The sequence below is a fragment of the Drosophila tropicalis genome, unplaced genomic scaffold (genome assembly GCF_018151085.1).
Source record: "Drosophila tropicalis isolate 14030-0801.00 unplaced genomic scaffold, ASM1815108v1 contig_463, whole genome shotgun sequence".
Lineage (NCBI taxonomy): Eukaryota > Metazoa > Arthropoda > Insecta > Diptera > Drosophilidae > Drosophila > Drosophila tropicalis.
The window spans coordinates 1,096,619-1,111,447 of record NW_027172929.1 but is presented as its reverse complement, the minus strand read 5'-3'; the positions used below and the strand labels follow the sequence as shown (position 1 = coordinate 1,111,447).

Below are 14,829 nucleotides of genomic sequence, written 5' to 3'. Positions count from 1 at the left end.
TGTATTAGACTACGTTTTGTTTAGTTTAGATTGGTTTGCTATCTATTCATCTTGATATTAATGCTTTTGATATTACTTTGTTTCTATCTTCTTCAGGGATCGTTTTTGGGAACAATTTTAAAGGGTTGACAGTCATAATAAACTATTTAGACAACAGAGATCCTTAGACGGACTTGTTTTAATTGACAGGAAGGTTTAAACTTCAAACGGATTGATAATATTAGTTTAAGTCCTTGCACAGGGTAACTCAACGATCAATGGAATACGAAATTTTCTTTTTAATAAAGAAATTGTTTACTTTTCTTAATGTTTAACTGGTTTTCAACAAATTGAGACATAACTGTATATATTGCAGTATTCCCCCCCCCCCCACATATATATATATACATATATCCACATGTGCACGTTGTTGTAGTTGTTGTTTTTATAATGCATTAACATTTTCTCTGGGAATTATGCCAGTTGGTTGCCTGGCGAAACGCATAAATAATAGTGTGATGAGGGGGGAACAAAAAGGGAAGGAGCTCAAAAGTATGTGAAATACTTCCTTATACAAAACGCATTGAAAATGGTGAATGTGGAACATCATGCATCAAATTTGATTGTTTGTTAATATGAGAAATACTTTAAGCATTACATCTGAAAAAAAATAACAACAATAAACTAGTTAATCTTCTTAAACCTACAGACAATTGCAAGAATTTGGGTGAATGAAATCCTGATATCTGATATCGTCCCGTTTCCTGGCTATGTCTGTATCTGTTTTTATATCTGTGCTGTGTATGTTGACCCATTAAGTAAGCAAACTAAATCCATTTATCAACTTCTTTTGCCCACTTCACCACTCCACTTGTTCACTTCACACGCACGCACTCACGCACCACCCCACCCCACCCCACCGCAGCCGACACCTTCTTTACAAAGAGATGATAACTAACCAGAGCCAAAAGATAATAAACTTTAACTTTCCAATGACCTCATTTCACACCCCGTAACTGCTTTGCAGCAACTTGAATGTCTTTCCTTCCTTCAAGTTTTCAAGTTTAAACCATTAAAAATTCTTCAAAACAAAAAAAAAAAAAGGGCGACCTACCTACATTGATGCATGGCAGGGAATCTAGAGGCACCAGCCAGCAAACCGCATAAATCTCTTTAATTACCTCACACGCAACTTGATTTGCCGTGCTCTGTTTTTTTTGGCGGCACAAATTAATTTGATATGTTTATCTCGCTCTCTGCATCAGAGTTGGAAATCAAAAGAAAAACCCTAACAAACATTACATCATTAGCACTTGACGCGAAAGAGTTGAGAAAGAGTTTGAAATGGAAGTAAATCTCAAAAAAAAAAAAAAAAAAAAGTTGTTGGCAAAAGTTGGCATTGGCCTGGCCCCAGGATAAATTAAAATACAGAATATTCGAATATGTCTGCATTAACTTGATTGGTTTCAGTTCATTTCAAGTTAGTTTTCTTTTTTTCATTCCAAGAAAATTCAATTTATACAAAGTCAAAGTCATCTCTATGTCCATTTCAATGACATGACATGGCTACAGCTAAAGCTATCCCACTCCACTCTTCACTCTCCTCCTCCCCCCACCATCACACAAACAACCATGGAGTGGTGTTTCCTTTTTTGTTGTTGTTGTTGTTATGTAGCAAGACAACAGCCCCTCAAAAGTAGTACTTTGCATAAAAACCGTTGGCTCTCTACACTTGAAGAAAAAAGTTCACTGACCATTTGTCACTTGAGAAACATTACCAAGAGGAGGATTGATGACATTTTCTAATCGAAAACTTTGTGGTTTAAATAAAAGTTATAAAAACTCGGGAGCTTAATTATTTCTATTCCATCGATTGATACCAAAATGGCTGATCCATATGTATACCATATTTTGTATACAAGTAATTAGTAATTACTAACTTAAGAAAAAACAGGTCCTTTAGAACAATTGAATGAAATGAACTATCAAGGATGGACCTTTTACAATGAATTTCCAAGGGCAACCATAGTTAATTGATTGCATTTTTGATGATCTTCGTTTATGTGAATAAGGGGCGAAAAAGATTTTCTGAAAGTGTATCAATCGGAGGGAGTCGTGGCAACTAATTGTTATTGATTTTGGCTTTTGACTAGGCAGACTTTTGCCACATGCACTTTTGTGTGATTGTGAGTAAATATCATCATCATCATCGTCATTATAATCATCACTATGACAATGCTTGAACAGAAGTTTTTGTAGGGGGGTAGGGGGAGGAGACACGGAGGAAGGAATGACGTGACGGGTGACGGTGACGATGAAGAACTTATTTGGGTGGGTGAGGCCTAGACCCATGCACTTGACCCCGCTATCTCTCTTTCTCCCTATTTATGATGTATCTCTCTTGAAATGCATGTCTGGAATGCCAGTCTTACTGTCAGTCAATCAGGCAGATAGAGAGAGGGAACGATCCAACCAAACTGCAACTTCAATCTTGAGAAACTAATTACACGCTTTAATATGTCGGCGTGTGGTGTTGATTGAGGCGTGGCTCTGGCCCCCGGTGTGGTTCTTTCTATCCTAGCCATTAGTCAGCTATTTTTCGTTGTTTTTTTATACCCTTGCAGAGGGTATTATAAAATTGGTCAGATGTTTGTAACGCACAGAAGGAGACGTTTCCGACCCCATAAAGTATATATATTCTTGATCAGCATGAGAAGCTAAGTCGATATAGCCATGTCCGTCTGTCCGTCTGTCCGTCGGTGCGTACGCGTTTTACTCAGCCATCTTAAGAGCTATCGGGATGAAATTTTTTTTGGGAGCTTTTTTTTACCCGGGTGAGATAAAGTATGAAAATCTTTGGGATCGGACTACTATATCATATAGCTCTGGAACAAAAATTTTTGCAAAAATTGGAGTATCCCCATGAAATTTACCAATATAATAGAATTTGATATAAAATCTCAGATCCCAAAATTTGACCCTGATCGGATAAATAGAACACAAGTTACAGTCTATATAAATCGGTTCAATCGCTGCCGGCAGCTCTGCTTGCTGCCTACTACGTCACCATCTGTTAACAGAGCACATGCATACACACACAGACGCAACGCTACATAAACTGTATGTGTATGCGTGCGTTGCTTTGCTTAGGGAATGAGGGAAGAAGAAGAACAAATTGTACATAGTATGAAGAGTAAAATTGTTTTGTTTGTATATTAATGAATTGAGTTGCAGAAAACAAATTTTGAACATGTGAAATTATTATTGTCAAGGACTGCAAGGGTATATAAACTTCGGCATAGCCGAATTTAACTTCTTTGATATTTTTTTTTTTTCATAGACGCGGCGGCATTGGTGAATGATGGTAGAAGGGGAAGAAGGGAGGGAGTGTCTGTTGCAAAGCACAAAGAGGGGGAGGAGCAGCGTGTCATGGATACGGAGTATATGAGTTTTACTGTTATTTACACTCATGCACGCGCATTTGATGTTTATCTAACGGTCGAATGCGCTCCGCCCTCATCTTTCAATTAGAACTCCATTTGTTGTCGTCGTCGACGTCGTCGTCAGATATAGGTAGATATAGGGCGCAAGCTTTTATTACTCAATTTGGGTTGTTAGGACGGTAAAGTGGAATGAATATTTATTGATAACAAGGAGATTCTCATTATCATTTGCATTCAAAGTGTGTTATCAGAAGTTCAAGTTTAAATAGTGAAAACCATAAATCGAAAAGATTCGCCAACAAAAGATGGTTAAGCTTAAGATTATTGACCAATTTAGCTTTGGCCACAATGCCAGTGAAATCGAGCAAATCAAATCCAACTTAGTTCAAGGGAAGTTGAGTTAATTTATCTACTAATATGTATTTGTGCCATGCGAAAATTGTTTAGTGAAATTTGTCAAGTGCCTTTTGAAAATTGGCAACCATTACAATCGATATGTTTGCCAAGGTTTTTTATTTTTTTTTAGAGAAATTAGTCTATGCTCTCCATTTCCATAAGACTTTGAATAGTGTTTTTTGTGGTTTTTACGTTAACGGCACACAAATTGGAACTGCCCAAGTCATTTGCATAGGAAAAACTTTGTCAGCCTCAGGCCGCCTCTTGGCCTCTCAGAGAGCTCACCATTAAGAATGCAATTTGCGCGAGCGCAGAAAAAGAAACAGAAAAAAAAAACGATCGCTAAAGCCCCGCAGGTTCTCTAAAATAAAAATCAAAAAAAAAAAAAAAAAAAAAAACACTTGACAACTTGTTTTTATTAATTTGTCAAGATTTTTTCTATGCTTTTTGGGCTGATGGGTGAAAATTGCCAAGTTGGTGGGGTGACAGCCAGCTATAGCAGGTGAAAATGAACTGTGAGGATAGGATGGGAGATGGCCATACCGACGGAGGCGAAGGTGGAAAGGGGAAGGAATGACCAAGCCGTTAGAAGCAACAAATTGCAAAAGAGGAAAGTAAGTCAAATGTGCGAACACAGAATTTGATGGAGTGTAACAAATATACACATGGAGAATTTCACTCTGTTGGCCTCAACTTCCGACTGACCGAGCGACCGACTGACTGACTGACTGACTAACTATAATACCTGCTGTGGTGCTGGCTAGTCTAGCTTTCCCATTTTCCCAAAAATGGAATGCAATGCAATTTATCAATTTTTTTTTTTTTTAGTTTTTTGGATTTGAAGAAGATGCGAAATAAAGACAAATAAATCTAATTGAAAGGTTTTATTTCTATATATATATATATTTTTTTTTAACTCGCTATGCGTCTGTTTTTAATGGAAATTTAATTTTCTTGCAGGTTGTGAAAATTTTAATTGAATTAGACTAAAATGTAAAATTATATATTTATATTATTTCTTTTCGGAAAAAAAATTTATACTTGGAGATGCCGGGGATTGAACCCGGGGCCTCTCACATGCAAAGCGAGCGCTCTACCACTGAGCTACATCCCCATGTTTATATGCTTCAGAAATTGCATTAATGACTTTAAAATTCTAAAAAAAAAAAGGAAAAACTTGGCACTGAAGTTCCTTATTTGTTATTATTATTATTATTATAAGTATAGGATATAGTTGTAAACTATCAACCTAACTATATTTTACAAGCACTGACAACTAAGGCCAACGAAAACTACATCCATACACTAAAAGTCTGGGATTCGACCTAGGTCCTCGTTGATTTCCTTATTTGGATTTTTGATGATGTTTGCCATGAATCATTTTTACCAAATTTGTTATATGTAATTTCCCAGTATTAAAATTTATTCATGATGCAAATTCTCTGTCAATTTCCTAATTCTAAATGGTTTTGGTTCCAAAGAATGAAAGATCGTTTTACTCACATATCCCGTGAACCAAATTTTGGCAATTTTTGATCAAAAATTTGTACTTTATTAGAGGAAAAAAGTGTATTAGGCCTTTTATCTACATATTTCTGGAATGAATGAATCTTTACGTGTGCTACTTGTATTAGTAAGTTAGTATAGGGTTTTTTTCCACAAATCGGGCAGGATAATAACTATCGCTATGATTTCTAGTTATTTCTTTGGCCAACGAGATACTTTCAAGACATCGGCGCCATGGCTATTACGTGTGTGGGAGTTTTTGGCTAACCAAATGACATGATATAAATTTTTTAGTTTTCAATTATATGTATTGTATGTTTGTTGTACGATTTACGTTTGTCTTGATGGAGGCGGACGACAACGGCCAGCAGTGACTACTTGATTGCTGTGGTGGCTGCGCTGTCGTCCGCTACAAACAGAGTCCTCCCCTAAAACTCTTCATCTTCTTCTCTGTGTCCATTGCATGCAACAACAAAAATAGCAGCAGCAGCTGTTGTTGTTGTTATTGCTACCGTCGTTGACGACAAGTGAATGTGGCTCAGAGTTTGAAATAGACACAGACACCCGCATTGATTTTGACTTTTTATCCAACCCGCTTCCACCTACCACCATCAATCCTGTAGCCTGCTCTGGCTACCGTCTAACCAATTTTCCAATGTCTTTTTAGTAGCCGGACTCTCTCTCTTCGTTTTTTGAGACTTTAATGAGTTGATTTCTGTCTCGTTTGCTGCTGCTGTTGTTGTTGAGAAAATTGCAGTTTCTTGTAGTCAGTCGTCAAGGTGAAAAGTCTGTTAGGTTAATGTTAATGACGTTTTTAAAGAGCACCAAACGACGTGATGTGGCTGCTGGTGGCGGTGGTGGTGTTTGGTAGTTGGTGGTTCATCCATTGGGGCAGTTTAAAAGCTAACTAGACAGAGAAATTAACAATGCCCTGATCATTTGTAATCGAACAGACAAATAAATGATAAATGATACAAAGTAATATCAATGGAAAAGCAAATAAATCTTTAGCTTTTGTTTCTGTCAAATTTCTCTAACTACATATTCGCACTTCACTTCAATGGACTGACTGACTGACTGACTGATCTGATAGACAGAAAAACAAAACAGACCAACTAAATGCCATCTATTAACCATTGCCCGCCCGCCGGTCATTGAACGTTTTGACATGACATGACACATGCCATGGCAATGGCCATTTCAACTAGTCCTCCCTCTCCCCAGCACCTGAGGAAAAATTTCTAAAAGAAAAAATTTCCACATTTCCACATTTAGTTGATAATAATGTGTAAAGTTTTCGCTTAGGGCAATTTGGGATATTTATGGCAGCTCCCATTCTTCTTGTCTCACCTCTTTGGCCAGGCCATCTAGACGCCCGCCCCCTTCCTCTATCCCCTTTTACATTTCAGACTCACAGACACACACAAGTGTTTGCTAATTAAAACTCAACGTTTATGTTTACGACTTTTGTTTAACTAATTTCTATGGGGTAACAACAGCAGCAACTGCAACACCAACAACAACAACAAAAACCAAAAACACAAATGCCGGCTTTCATATAAACTTGGCCCAAACACGCGATGGTCGCAATTTTTGTTTTGGTTTATTTGTATGTGTGTTTTTTATTTATTTTGTGTGTGTATTCCAATTGCATGTTAGACCACCATAAAAAGAGACGGAACACAACTTGAGATAGACTAACATTGACATTCGAAAAGGACATATGCGTTGCGTTTAGTCTTGCCATTTAGTCCAGCTGTTTTTTCTTATCCTCTTTGACCGCCAAACCCTTGAATTTGAGATGGCCTCTGGTTTTCTTCTTCCTCTGATAGCTCATAATACTGGGCCTTAAAGGGGCTAACAAATTGAAAGGGTATCAAATATTAATGTGAATTAGTTGTGTCATATGGAGAGTGTGAAAAATTTTAATTGGCTTTAAATAGTTGCGACATTTTAAATGACCAAAAACAGAAATATTGTAATTTTCCAGTTATGTAAAATCCTTTTGAAGAAAAAAAGACTATAAATGATACGGAAATAAGGCAAGCATTAGCTGTTGGGTTAATACTTGTACTATTTGTAATCACTGTATGCATTAGTGACTGACTGACAGACTGATTGACTGACTGACTGACTGACTTATGGACCTACCGCATACATTCATATACATAAATGTGTATAAAAATATGATGAAAAGGCAACACAGACAGTCGTCAGCAGCCAGCCAGGTAAGCAAGTAAGCACCCTGCTTAATAGATATTACAAACCTGTAAGTTGAGCCAATAAACTAGCCAACGGTCGGACGGGACAAACACATATAAAGTAACTTACACACAGCACCAGCACCAGCAGCAATTAAAAATGCATCAAAACAAGTTTCCTTCAAGCTCATTTTTCGTCGTCATAGTCATCATTGTCGTCGTCGTCGTCGTCATCGTCATTGGGACTGGGATTGGGAATGGGAATGGGAGAGGTGATGGCCATTGGAGGAGGCGACTCTCTGTTTGTGTGTGTGTGTCGCGTTGAAATTGAGCTACTTGTTGGAATTTTTTTGTGTTTTTCTCCTTTTTGTTTTTACTACTTAGTTCCTGGCATCTGGAAAATGTTCATTAATTGTGCAATTGGCAAATAGCAACAACAACATCAACAACTTTGCCATTGTCATAGTTTTCGTGTGTAGACTTTTACTTTAGACTATGACAAACAAACCACAAAGATAAAAAAAAAGAGAGACGGACACAAAACATTCAGTTTGGCCAAAATGTTTTGTTTCCTGTGTGCTGCTGCTGTGCTGTGTGGATGTGGATGGACATGGACATGGAATCGGTTTTTGCTTTTAATGATTAATTGACTTTTGCACCCAAAACACGTTCGATCTTGTTGTTAGTTTGTTCAATTGGAAAATTGCTCGTTGTTTTTTGTTGTTATTGTTACTCTCCCTCTCCCTATCGCTCTCTCCATCTATCTATGTTTCCTTTTGATTTTGTATGTTTATTTAATTTCCACCAACATTTCTTTTTGTTTTTTCTTTTATGTGATTTATAGATAGATTTGAGATGATTTCGTGAATGAAACTGCATTTTGGCATTTGCCATTTGGCCATGTTAAAGAAAAGATTTGTTTTTAGGAAATATTACAAATTATAATCAGGAAAAATATATGATATATGTTCCCAGAGGGGACCTTAAAATGAACCAAACCAAAATCTAAAGTAATTTTGGTCATTTTTATATAATTTTTTCAAATAATCTTTATAAAATAGTTCTAATTCGTTTAAAATATAACATATAAAGATTACCATCCCTTATTATTTGTTCTACCCCTGAAGTTCTCTTGGGTTGCTATGGGTTTCTTGGTCTATATAAGATTAAAGCCGCTTAACAAAGCTTTCCATAAACTTCTAGGCGACCCAAAGCGAACTCATAGTGCTCTTAACTAGGTCAGATTATAAAAGTAATATTAAATTTATTGATTTATTGGTGCGACAATTAAAAATGATAAGAACGATCATATACAAAAAGAAAACTTGAAAAGAAAGACGACTTAATTATTATTTTTTTGGTTGGTCGAAATAAACAAAAGAAAGAAAATGTTTTTAAAGTTTACTTTAAAGGTTATTCAATCACGCACTCATCTCTAATCTATCAATTGTTACTTATGGTTAAATTAATATATATGTGTCTTTCTCTCTATGTGTGTGTGTGTATCTGTGTGTGTGGCGGACCGTTTTTACAGTGTTTTGTTTGGTTTGGCTTGTTTTCGTGTGATTAATTTATTGTTCAATACAATTGCGTATGAATTATTGAGATAGCGTCAGAAAATGACATGCAACGGCCGCCGACGACGACGACGTTGCCTCAGGTGCGATGCAACCTCCTTCTCCTTCTCCTCTCTCCACAGAGGAAAACGGAACCACTTCATAGATCTATAGCCATTGTCTGATTCCAGGCATTGCCTGCTGCCCGCTGCAGATGATGATGATGATGGTGGGAAAAGCAGCAAACGCAGGTCTCCATTGACTTTTTTTTTCGTTGATTTGTTTGTTTTTGCCCCTCTGTGTATGTATGTACGTGCCCACTAAAAAATGCATTTCATAAATGTATCTAGGCAAAGATATTCGAACTACTTGGCATTGTGTGCATGCATAACTCTCGGTCTCAGTCTCAGTCTCTCTCTCGCAGTTCCAGAGTCAGCACTTTCACATTGAACTCCAACTTCAAATGGCCAAAACGACATTGGCCATTGGTGAAACCCAACATATACACACTGCTAATGAAAGAAAGAGACAGAGAGCGAGAGAGAGAGAGAGAGAGAGAGAGGGGCAGAGATATAGAAAAGTATATCAAAAGCATGAGGGTTAAATTTCCTTAAAAATTCAAATCACAATCAAAACTTTAAATTAAATAATGTGTATGTGGAAACTCGAGAGATGGAAAGTTACTTCAAGTGGAATCAAGAATCTTCTTTCTTTTTGCCCTCAACGCTCTCATAACTCTTCTGCTGCTGTTGACCAAAAAGTGTAATATAATCTAACCCAAAATGCGGAACCAAGCAGATATTTTGCTTTATTCTCTTTATTTTTTCGGTTGTCTGAGCACAGAAACAAAAGATTTGTTTTTTTTTTTGCTCTTCTCGTCGTTTGTCATATAAAACCTTTGAAAAGGTGTCAAGCAAATATCAGGTGAGGCTACAAGTACAAAGAATAAGTTAACAAATTTTGTTGTTTCATGGGAATGCACTTAAAAAATTTATATAAATTGCAAAGGAAATGAAAGTGAAGAGGAAAAACAAAAAAAAAGAAGCTTTTTTTGGCGGCCCACTTGCGTTTGAATGCATTTGTTGGATAGATGGAAATGCTGGCTGCCTTGCAATAGAAAGTGAAATGCGTTTGAGCCACCACCAACCACCAAAAAAACTAAGCAAAATAAAAACCACCAACAAGATGTTAAAGATATGGGACGAAATCCCAGACAACGACATTGTTAGTAGTTAGCAAAGATATTCCCCCGTTGTCCCCGCCCCCACACACTCTCTTCGCATTGCCTGCATTTCATATGACCTTGTTACTTTTGGATAGAAAATCGCAAATTCTGTCCAAAACAAAACAAAAAAAACAAAAAAACGTCAAACACATGGGTGCGCTTGCCGGCATTTCCCATCCTTGGCTCTCCTCTTCATACATACACACATAGACACACACTCCAAAACAAAAGCCAGATTGGCATCACACATGGTGAAATATTTGAGATTCACTTTCAAACAAACGAAAGTCAAATGCAATAAAAACAATGCGCAACGTACACACACACACACACACACACACACAGTTCGACTCCAACTCAAACTCATAGATAAAATATCTTTTTAACTATGACGCGACTTTGACTTCTCAATGGGTACACACGAGAAGAAGAAAAAAAACAAAATCAACAATGAGCACCAAACCACCAAACGACCGACTGACTACTGGAAAGTGAGTGAGGAAAAACTCGTCGTCGCTCGTCTTGGCTGCTGTCTGTTGTCTATGGAAAACTGTCGTCTTTGAACGATGTGTGGGCTGAACGTGCAAACCACAACTCCCGTTCATCCAATAGATTCAATTTTGATAAAAAAAAAAAATAAAAAAATAAATAAATGCTTTGGCGACAAGTTGACCAAGAAAAAGTGTCACACACACACAGTGGCAAAAAGGAAGACGAGAAGACAGACAGACTCCTTTATAGTAAGAAAAAGTGCGTCGTGTCTGTGTGTGTATTGTTAGTTTTTCACTTAATTGGGCCACGACAAAATGCTGCTCCAAATGCTGATGCTGCTTTGGTCAGGTAATTGATATGTTTACAGCTCTATTTAAGTTCAATTCGAATCGAATCGAATCGAATTGAGTTAAGTTGAGTTGAGATGATGATGCCACCAAAATGGTTTCAATTCAATTAAATTCATATCATGCTGTGTGACAAGACGAAAGACACAACAACAACAACAACTACATCGAAATGGAAAATGAAACAATTAGAGTTTCGATTTGTTTTGCTTTTTGAGTTTGACTTTCGATTTTTCTCTTAGGTGAATGCGTAAATTGAATGAGTGTTGTTTTGGTTGCTGGTTTGGGTGCTCCTTTTGAATGCCTAACAACATTTACTTTTCACATGACTTTGACTTTTATTTTCATTTACCAACTAACTGACTATAAAGTATTCAAATTTAAGCCCATTTCGCCTTTTGGTTTTAGCTAAAAGAACCTCTAGGAATCTGAAGGAAGTCTCAAATCGATATTTTGATAAAACTTTAAGGGAAACCTAAAACTAACTAACTATTGTATAGATTAGAATAGAGAAATTAGATTTCTTAACTTTTACTTAACTTTCTTTTTGAACCTAGGCACTCTGAAAAGATTTGAAAAGGGTAATCTAGTCTTTGGGTTTTGGTTTTGTCTTTAGAAAACTGTTTCTATGTCTTTATTCTCTTGATTAGCATAAGTAGCCAAATTAGTCATTAATCTTTCCAATTAAAACTTGGTCTAAATATGAGATTTTAGAGTTAGAGGTTAGAATCATAAACCAGCTAGATCAAGTCACTATAGATCTCATAAGAATGATCGGTTGAAATTAAACGCTTTCTTTCCGATCTTTGAGAGATCAAACTTTATATTCATTTCATTTTGTTCAGTTAGCACTTGGTTTTTCGTTCTTGGTGGGAAATTTAACTCTTTTTGTTAAGGTCCAACAAAGAAAAAAAAAAGGTCAAGGGTCGAAAAATGAATTGATTGCATTATGGTGTTTAGTTTGTAAACTTGAAATAAGATCTAATCTACTTTTACATGTTTGAAAATGGACAACTAAATACCGTGTACAATTTGCAAACAAAATGTTATCGCTTGGGTACAATCAAAATGCCCCAAATGAAGCTTTTTAACAAATAGATAAATTGCTGCTTGTGTTGTGACTGTTTGTTATGATTTGAATGTGTCAAAAATTTGTTTGCAAAATAAAATTAGAGAGAGAGAGAGAGAGAGAGAGAGACATGAAAATTGAAATTCCCCAAAGCCCCGTTGCTGCCCCTCCATCTTCTGGCGGCGGCAGCTTGTCTCCTCCATCTACTCCTACTACACCTCCTCGTCGTCGTCGTCGTTGTCGTTTGAAGCTATCCATCCATCCATCACCTTTCCACTCATTCGAAAGGGACCCACTTATCGCCTGGAGACTTTGTTGTCGTCAGTCGTTGTCAGTTTGTTGAATGGTCGGTTGGTGGGTCGTTTGGTTGGTTGGTCGGTTGAATGTCTTAGTCGTTCCTTATTGTTGTTGACCGCTGCTGACGCTGACGATCGACGGATCAGCCAATTGTTGTGCCCATTTCCGACTTTAACAAGTTGACCACAAAAAGTCTTTTTTACCTGTTGTTGTTACTGGATTTCTGTTTGGTGTTGCCAAAGTAAATCGACAACAACGTTCATTTGGCTGGTTATTCGTGCAAAGAGAGAGAAAAAAAACAGAAATTTCGCTGAAGTTTTCAGTTTCTTTACAAATTGCCCCGTAAATGATATTTTCACAACTCGCATCGATTGGCCGGTCTGTCGGCTGGACAACGGACGGACTGCCGCCTCTCTGACTGACTGACTCTCCTCTGAACCTCCGCCAGAAGTGAGTTAGAGTTCGTTGAGGTTAATGCGACCAATAAATTGTTGTTGTTGCGATTTGTGTTGCCTGTTTGATGTTTTATGAGCCATTTTTTTCGTGTTTTTTTTTTCGCTTGTCGAAAGGGGCAGAGAGAAGGGTTTGGTTCAAACCTAACGGCAAAAAATGTGACGAGAAATATTTAAATTTTTTCCTTTTTTTTTTTTCGTTGTTTTGTTTGCGGGGCATCGAAATTGTTTTCAATTTAATCGACATTGTTAAATTTTTCATGATTTTGTTGAGTGCAAATATAATTAATGATAATGAATTGTTATGACAGAGTGAGTGAGTGAGAGAGATAGAGAGAGAAGTAGAAGAGGACGCCCTGGGTAAAAAAATATTTGTCGTGCCACAAATTTTGTTACTTCCAGTGGGAGTTGTTTTTTTTTGGTGGTTTTTGAGCCGCAGTTGAAGTTGTCGCTGATTTATCACGCGGAATTTTTATTTTTCTTTTCATTTTTTTTTTTTTTTTGTCTCTTGAGAGCGAAAGGTTGTCCATAAAAATGTTGCTAAGCAAATGTTGCCAAGTAAAAGTTATGTTTATGTCTGACTAGATATACAAACATACATATGTATGTACGTATATTTTTGGTTATATACAAATTTTGTGTTTTTTTCCATGTCCCTTTTGTGCTTTCCATTCGCGCCATCGTCGTCGCATTATGCAATTCGCCTTGGCCTCGTCTGAAAAGTGCTAATAAAATTTGTTAAACGATTTTCCATTTTCTTGTCATTCGAAAACTGAAATGAAAGCTACACACCAACTAAAGCTACACCCTTTTGATCTCAAATAAGCCTTTTATAATAACATTTGTAAATATAAATAAGAATCACATCAATTATCCTTAACCAGGAACTTAAAAGAAAATAAGGAAGAAAGTGTATAAAAAAGTGTATAAAAAGTGTATGGATACCTATATCATGCACTTTTTATACATATTTCTCTTAACACGCATTTTCGCATTTTATTTTAATTTATTTTTTTTATTTTCCAGATAGGAGGAGCAACTAACCACCACAGTAGCCACCACTAGACACACTCTAGCCACTACGTTTCCCATCAGCTGCTTGAAGTGTTGGTCCATGGGATTTCGGGCCAAGATTTCACACTCGATTATGTGAGTAATTATCAGAGATTATTAACTTTTAATGACTCAAAATTATGCACTTTTTTTTGAGACGTGCGTCATGCAAGCAAAAGTTGTTGATGATAATATGAAATTGACTTAAATCAGATAAATAAGCCATGGCCAGTAGCCAAATGAGTTAGTAAATCGGGAAACACAAGAAAAATACACAAAAAAAGTTAAGTAAATGAATAAGTAGAAAAAGAATGCTTTTGGTATACAACAAATACAGTAGAATCCGGTTATAATGACGCTCAATGGACGCTCGTCGTTATATCCGGAAGACGTACTAGCCGGAGGCCCTTTCATATAAGATTGCATTGGGACCAACTAATCATTCATCGGACATTAGTCGCTATAACCGGACGAATGTTATAGGCGGAGTCGTTATAACCGGATACTACTTTACATTATATTTAAATATCATCAAATAACTTTGATAAAAATGCGAAAAGAAACAAATGAAAACTACTTTTATCAGTTTTAAAACTGTTTAGAGCTAACAAATAGCTAGAAAGTGTTTAATTTAGCCTTACCTTCCAAATTTTTGTGCCAATAACTCTTAAAATGTTCAGTTAGTCGAGAAAAATGAATTAACTTTTGATTAATATAAAAAATACTTAATAATTAAATTAAACCAAAATAAATAATATCTAGTTTAGTATTAAAATGAACAAAATGTATATATTTCGTCAGATATATCAAGAA

General features: G+C 36.5%; 1 protein-coding gene and 1 non-coding gene across 2 annotated transcripts in view; one reads left to right on the top strand and one right to left on the bottom strand.

Annotated features, from left to right (window-relative positions):
• klar (klarsicht) overlaps positions 1–14,829 on the top strand; it is a 147,766-nt gene that overhangs the window by 23,665 nt on the left and 109,272 nt on the right. The window contains 1 exon segment of the mRNA XM_068287172.1: positions 13,990–14,112. The gene's annotated coding sequence lies outside the window, so the exon portion shown is untranslated.
• TRNAA-UGC (transfer RNA alanine (anticodon UGC)) lies at positions 4,861–4,932 on the bottom strand. Its single transcript has one exon. It is a non-coding gene; the product is annotated as a tRNA-Ala (tRNA).